The sequence below is a fragment of the Lycium barbarum genome, chromosome 6, assembly GCF_019175385.1.
Source record: "Lycium barbarum isolate Lr01 chromosome 6, ASM1917538v2, whole genome shotgun sequence".
NCBI lineage: Eukaryota > Viridiplantae > Streptophyta > Magnoliopsida > Solanales > Solanaceae > Lycium > Lycium barbarum.
In genome coordinates this window covers 7833489-7841030 of record NC_083342.1, presented here as the reverse complement: position 1 = coordinate 7841030, position 7542 = coordinate 7833489, and positions in this window count along the sequence as shown.

The following is a 7542-nucleotide window of genomic DNA, read 5'->3' as shown; positions in this document are numbered from 1 at the left end:
TATGTATTAGTAGGTCCTGCGTATAGTCTATATTATCAGTATAGATTTGTTTAAATTTTGTGCGTGTTGCAAGCATATTTCGTTTGAAGTATGTATATGAATGTATATTATAAGTAGGTTGTGGTTAGCACATTGATAGGGAGGTTAGTTGGTCATTATGGATCAAGCTTGAACCCTCCCCAGTGTTAGCCATGCCTGGGATTCATGGAAATCCCTTGGAACTTGTGCAACATTGGGAAGACGGGGGCAAAAGCTTTCCAATGTTAACCTTCTAAGCATCCTTATGAATGTATATACATGAAGTATACTTAAATATACATAATGTATACATAAATAACGTATTTAAAGTTAGAGTTTGAGTTTGCCTTCAAAATAACGTATTTAAAGGTTTAATAATTTGGCCTATTTCGTTGGTTCAAGATTTCTTTTAATTATTCTTTTACAAGTTTAAAATGGGTTGAGTGATCCAATTAAGAATTAAGTCCGATTTCAAAATTATCCACCTACTTCAAATTATAGCCTAACATTATTTTATAAGTTTTTTTTTTTTTTTTTAAGTTTTATGGCATTAAATGATCATTTCTAGTAGTGGTTGGAGATGAATCTTTTCCTAAATTTAATTTAAATCCTTATTTTCCAAACAAGGCCCAATTTTTCATAAAAGAGGATAGTTGTATTTTTAAACTATTTTTCACATAACAGTAGGGAGCTAATATGTTTATTGCCTTCTTGACCTTATTTTGTCACTTAATAAATTTAAGCAGTTAAAATCAATTGATACTCAATCATTGAATTGTTTCAAATTCCTATTAGTATATTGACTAATCCAGCACATTTTTAATATAATATGGCTAAAGTCTTTTCTATAAATTACTACCTTATTTAATTTAAATAGCAGTCTTATATTCTCCATTTTTTTTGAAATCTTGGTAATATTTACAAACTATTTTCCTAAGCATTTAAAATGTTATATTTGTATTTTTTAGTCTTAATTAAATAACCTAAGTTTGGCCGGTTAATCGTAGTTAGCGAACCTTAAAGGATGCCTAACTCCTTCCCTTTAGAATAACCAAGAACCCTTACCTAGAATCATTAATTAAGCAGACCATTAACGGAGGTTTAGTTTAGCTTTGCCTTAGTTAATAATTAGGTGCCCTAATTCACCGTTAAAATAATTAGGTGGCGACTCCTTAAGTTAAATAATTTGGGAATCACCAATATGTTGTACTCCTACTTTGACCCGTTTAAAGTGGGGTATAACAATATGTATTGAGGATGAAAAGTAGGCAAAAAAAAGAAAAGGTCACACACAATTTAGAAGAAATGTTCAACAAGAAGAGGGAATTTAGAGGAAAACGAAAATAGATATTTCTCATTAGTCAAGATATGTTATGATTAAGTGAAATAAAATGTTTCTAGCTATATGAATACGGGGTCTTTTCCTATTTCAATTTTCTCAAAAGTTAATAATATCTCTTCAAGTAAGAACCTTCATTACAATCAGGTCCTTACAGGAGCTTCAAAATTTAGAACAACCTTTAGGACCAAAAATAATGAGCTCAACTTCCCTTAAGACTTGAAACGATATTTTATGTATTCGTTAGAGCGCTTCTAAAACATAGCGAAAATTATCAATATTGTAATAACGGATGCATATCCAGCATAATTTTTCAATAATCAAATTGAAGCTCATGGCCAAAGAATTATACATGTACGTAAAGATTAAAAGAGTACAAACTTCTAATTACACCCTTCCTAATTAATGTTTTCTTAAGGGCGTGTAATTGAAAAATACGACAAGTATTTTGAGACGGAGGGAGTATTATCCCATCATATTACAATTGTTTTTAGAAGGAAGAAAAAACAAGACCAAAACTAAGATCAGATAATTATGTACATAAATAATACAGTATGGAGCAATATTTTGGGTTTTGAAATCTTCTCCTAAGTTGTCATCATAGTTTTGAACTCATCAAAGCTAAGAACTCCATCTCCATTGATATCAAATCTCCTAATCATAGCTTTGCATTTATCAGTGGAAGTTGACTCACCAAGTCGACTCAACATCCTCTTCAAACTCTTAGGAGTAATGTAGCCTCCACTTCCTTCCATTTCATACATTTCAAATGCTCCAATCAATTCACTCTCCTTATTCCTCTCTTCTTCCATTAGCTTTGTAAAATCCTCCTATCCTAACAACCCATCCCCGTCAGAATCCGACAGCCTCACTGCCATTTCAGCCTCCTCCACTGACAGCTCGCCTCCTACCGCCTTCATGCACCTCCTTAGCTCCGCTGGTGACACCTTTCCATCTCCATCCTCGTCAAAGTACGTAAATATCCTTTCTAACTCGCCATTATTACTACTGTTTACCCCGAATTCGGATAATCAATTAAATTTGTGGGTGAGGTATAGGATATGTGGTTATGCCTTGAATCTATTTGATAGAGAAAAGAAATATATGAATATGCTACGAAGAAGCAACTGATAATCGGTGGTCTGCTATATATTTGTATGTTTAATAATATATGAGTGTTACTTGATTGAAGAAATGTAAGAGATAAACACAACAAATGTGGACCGAAATCAAATATTTGAGAGAGAGAGTTTATATAATTTTTGTTATTACAAGAGTTCTTGATATGAGGGAGCTAACCCTCTAAAAGGAGGGCAATGCCCCTTATTTATAGTATTGCCCCATGGGCTTCATACAACAAGTGTTTCCAAAAATAAAGATAAAACTCTGACGTGGAGTAGGTAGGATTAAGTTGATCGTACGGTCTGACACCCGTACGATTGGCTGTTCTCGTTTTTTAACGTGTTGGTGCTGCTGCTTCTCCCTCACGTTTCCTGCCATTTTTGAATTCTTTGTCTGTTCCCTTACTCCACCTTTTAACTTTTCTTTAGAATTTTGCCAAGTCCTCCTTCGTAATCTCCAAATGTCTGAAACCACTTCCCACGAGATTCCTTCGGTTTCGTCTCAAGGAACTGAGCCTACTTCTCCACCTAAGGCAAATAGCACCTTCGAGCCCACCGCCTCGAACATTATACCTGCCAAACCTAATTTCAACAAAGATTTTGAGGTCGAAAAACCTTCTCCAGTATCCGATAGAGGATTTGATGTGAGACGGTATCCCTCGTCTATTACCGAGGAAAAACTCGACTTGGTCCGGGCTGATTGCGGGTGGGACACCCGTTCAGTTCAAGCTTTTGCCCCCGGGCCAAGCGAATCAGTCACTGATCACCGGGAAGGTTTCTTGTATGTTTACACTTACCCATTCACTCTCAAGCTCGATCCTCCGGTCGATCTGGTCATCTTAGACATGTACCGGACCTGTAACGCAACCTTGGCATAGATTGGTCCGATCGTTTGGAGGGTCGTGGCTTGCCTCCGGCTGTTGGCCAATAATGTCGGGAAGGAGCTCATGCTGGCTCACTTGATGCGTTTATATTCCCCGAGGTTGTTCCGGGGTGGCGTGATAAAACTTGCCAAGCACAGACAGAATCTATTTTTCTAAAAAATGGACGAAGATAGAGACAGGGGCTGGTTGGAGCGATATGTCCCGGTGCGGACCTCGGACATCATTCCGGATAATTACATGCCTTTTCCTGCCTTTTCCGGAAAGGTGGAACAATAAGCGTAAGTCTGAACTCTTCTAATAATTGCCTCTGTATGTTTTGTCAAACTTCAGTTCCACTTTCTCACTACTTGTCTTTTCATCTATATTAGCCGTGGGTTGGATTCCTCCGGTCGTCCGGAATCTCCACGACTGGGTTACTGCCCTCTTCCTCAGCCAACATGCCCACGATGACCGGACATGGGGTCACCTGTCACGCGGCCGGTGGGTCGCCCAGAACCACGGTAATACTTTGCTTCCATCCGTATTTGTCGCATATATCCTTCTGTAACACCTTCGCTTTTCAGGTTTACCTAAGGGCTCGATGGATCCAAAGCCGGAGTTCGCAGCCGAACCCGCAATGTCGGCATCCGAGTTTGATTCGGCGGGTGCATCTCGCATCCTTGCTGCCGCAGCCAAGAGAAAAAGGCCCTCGGACAAAGGGCAGAAAACAAAGAAAAGGGCGAGGAGCGTCGCTAGGACTTTATGGGACGAAGCAGAGCCCGAGCTCCTCGTCCGGAGTATCAGTGCGGCCCCTTCCGTGGCTCCTGTTCCGGAGGAGGGTATCACCGCTTTACCCCTTCCTTCAGCCGGAGAAGGACCTTTGTTCCGTCATTACCCACAGGTGCGGAAGAAATTCTTTACCCGACTCCTCTAAGGTCGATTGATTTCGTCGACATTTCAGGTGAAGCTTCTTCCGAAGAAACCCCCCTGCAAAGGGCAAGTAGATCTGGGGGGGGCTGCTGCCGAAGCTGATCAAAGAACCGAGCCGGCCCCCGAGAGCGAAGCTCCAACGGTCACTGGCCCGTTGCCCGACTATGAGACTGCTGCAACTACGGAGCCCCCTGTCTTTGCTGAAGCTGCTGAGGCTGCTCCAAGTTCTCTAACTCCGGCTTCGAGGCCGGATGAGTTTGAGGACATGTTCTCGAGCACTCCTCCTGCAATCGGCGAAGCCGCGGGTTTCGGACATCTCCAGATCCCTCAAGCCACGAGGGCGGTTGGTCGGGCCACCGAGTCCGGTGCTAGGGATAGCTTGGTCTGAACCTTTCCGGCTCCAAGTGTGGAACCGAGGAGGACGAGGTCGGCTGTGATCACCGTTCCCGAGGATTGCTGCTTTCTCTCTCGCCCGGTGGGCGTGGCGAGCTACCTGAGGCCCCTTATCTCGGACTCGGATAAACGAAAAATGAACGGGGTCTCTTGGCAGTGCCTCATCAATGAGGGTATGCACGCGGGCAATCGGGTAAGTTTTGTCAACTATCCCTGCATGCTTTTCTTGAGAATTTTTGTCTCGTTTTATGAAAAGTATTTGACTTGCTTCTTTTTGCAGAGTGTGGTGCTTGTTAACGAAGCCTTCATCCGTGCCCAGCAAGAGGTGGACGATCTCAAAGGCCAACTGGATGCCCAAGGCCGGGAAACGGAGAAATATCTGCAACTTCATCGGGAGAAGGAGGAGGAGTTGAACCGAGCAGGTTCTCTTTCCAACCTCCGACCCGAGCTCGATGCTACAAAGGCTGAAAACCGCCGATTGAAGGGTGAGCTGGCCGAGATGGCTTAATACAACCGGAGTCTCGAAGGATCACCCTTGAGCAAGCCGAGCATGGCTTTACGGATCTTCCGGCCCATATTCTCGAGGCTAAAAGAGTCGAGAAAGAGGCTAAGGGTGCCCTCGGGGATGACTCCGACAACTCTGAGCGGACAGTGTCCGAACACTCTGGCTCCAGCCATTCCGGATAGACTAGGGCCTGTACTTAGCCTTTTTATTTTTTGCCTTTGTAGTGGTCTCCGATGTAACATCCTTTGTATATATAGAATATGTATTTTCCTTGATTCTTTTCTTCAAATGAATGTTTGTTATGATTTCCGCCCGAATTGTCGGTTCGTTTTTAAAGAGTCATTATTTCTGACTGTGCCTACATATCGGCTTTTATCCTCCTTCGGTATATGTCGTCCGGGAATTTTATGGAGTTTTTGCCCATGGGACTTATCTTACGCTTTTATGAATTTGGACGTCTCCGAATCACGAAGGGCGTTGTTAGGGCCGGTATATTTCGGACACCTGAGTCTCAGCCTTAGCTGGATTTTGATGTAAAAGTCCCCATTTGTGGGGTTAACGATTTTGGCTCGGTTCGCTACGACCTTGTTGCCTTTGTCGAATTTCGACCGTAGTGCCCGGTATAGGGTGTATGAATGAAATAGTGCCGAAATACGGCGGTTATCATCGGGGTGAACTGTTTTAACAGGAAGAAATCCATTTTGGGACAAAACTGCACTAAGGAAAAGAGTGCAACACGTGTTTTCAGGCCTAAATTCTAACTTTATCCGGCTCTCGATTTTTCTGCAAAAGAGAAAAGTTAAATAGAAAACACGGGGATTCCATACCTTAACAGTAGTATCTTTTCAGATGAGTCACGTTCCAATTGTTGCGCAACCGTTGCCCGTCAATGGACTTCAACTGGTACGATCATTTGCCCGTTATCCCGGTTATCTTATACGGACCTTCCCAGTTCGGACCCAGTTGTCCTTCGTTGAGATTCTTGGTGTTCACGGTAACTTTTCGAAGGACCAAGTCCCCAACTTGGAAATGCCGAAAATTGGCTCTTCGGTTGTAGTACGTTTCCATTCTCTGTTTCTGGGCTGCAATACGGACTAACGCGTTTTCGCGAAGTTCATCTGTGAGGTCGAGTTTTACGGCTATGGCCTCCTCGTTTGACTCCCCGGTAGTATAGCTGAACCCGAGAGTGGGTTCACTAACTTCTACGGGAATAAGGGCTTCAGCCCCGTAGACCAACGAGAAAGGAGTTTCTCCCGTACTTGATTTTGATGTGGTTCTGTATGCCCACAACACCTCCGGTAATATTTCCTCCAGTGATGCTTTGAGGCTTCAAGTCTTTTCCTCATATTTTGGATTATTGTCTTGTTCGTGGATTCCGCCTATCCGTTTGCACACGGGTGATACGGGGTTGATATAATTTTCTTGATCTTCAATCCCTCGAGAAAATCGTTGACTTTGCCACCCACGAACTGGGGTCCGTTATCACAGGTTATCTCAGCAGTGATGCCAAAGCGACAGATGATGTGGTCCCATATGAAGTCAATGACTTCCTTCTCTCTGATTTTTTCAAAGGCCTGCGCTTCAACCCACTTAGAGAAATAATCAGTCATAAACAGAATCAAACGAGCTTTACCTGGTGCCCATGGTAATGGACCGACAATGTATATCCCCCACTTCATGAAAGGCCAAGGTGAAACCACCGAATGCAGCAACTCCCCGGGCTAGTGAATCATCGGAGCATGTCTCTGAGACCCGTCACATTTCCGGACAAACTTTTTCGAGTCTTTGTCCATCCGGTTCCAGTAATAACCGACCCTGATGATCTTTCAGACCAGAACTTCAGCACCGGAGTGGTTGCCACAGGTTCCTTCGTGCACCTCTCTCATCACATACTCCGTCTCTCTAGGACCCAAACACTTAGCCAGGGGGCCGAAGAAAGATCGTCGATACAATTGGCCGTTCACCAAGCAAAAACGCGCAGCTTTGGTCTTTAATGACCGTGATTCTTTTGGGTCATTCGGGAGATTTCCATCACGCAAGTAGTCGATGTACTTGTTGCGCCAATCCCAAATTAAACCCATTGTGTTTATTTCGGCATGTCCGTTTTCTATCGTCGTGTTCAACAAGTGCACCGTAGTCCCGGGGTTGATTTCTTCCCCTTCGACCGAGGATCCCAGATTTGCCAATGCATCGGCTTCGCTGTTCTGCTCCCTCGGTATATGCTGCATGGTCCATTCTTTAAACCGATGTAGTATCACTTGGATTTTTTCAAGATACCTCTGCATCCGTTCGTCCTTGACCTCGAAGACACCGTTCACCTGGTTTACGACCAAGAGCAAATCGCATTTTGCCTCAATTATTTCGGCCCCTATA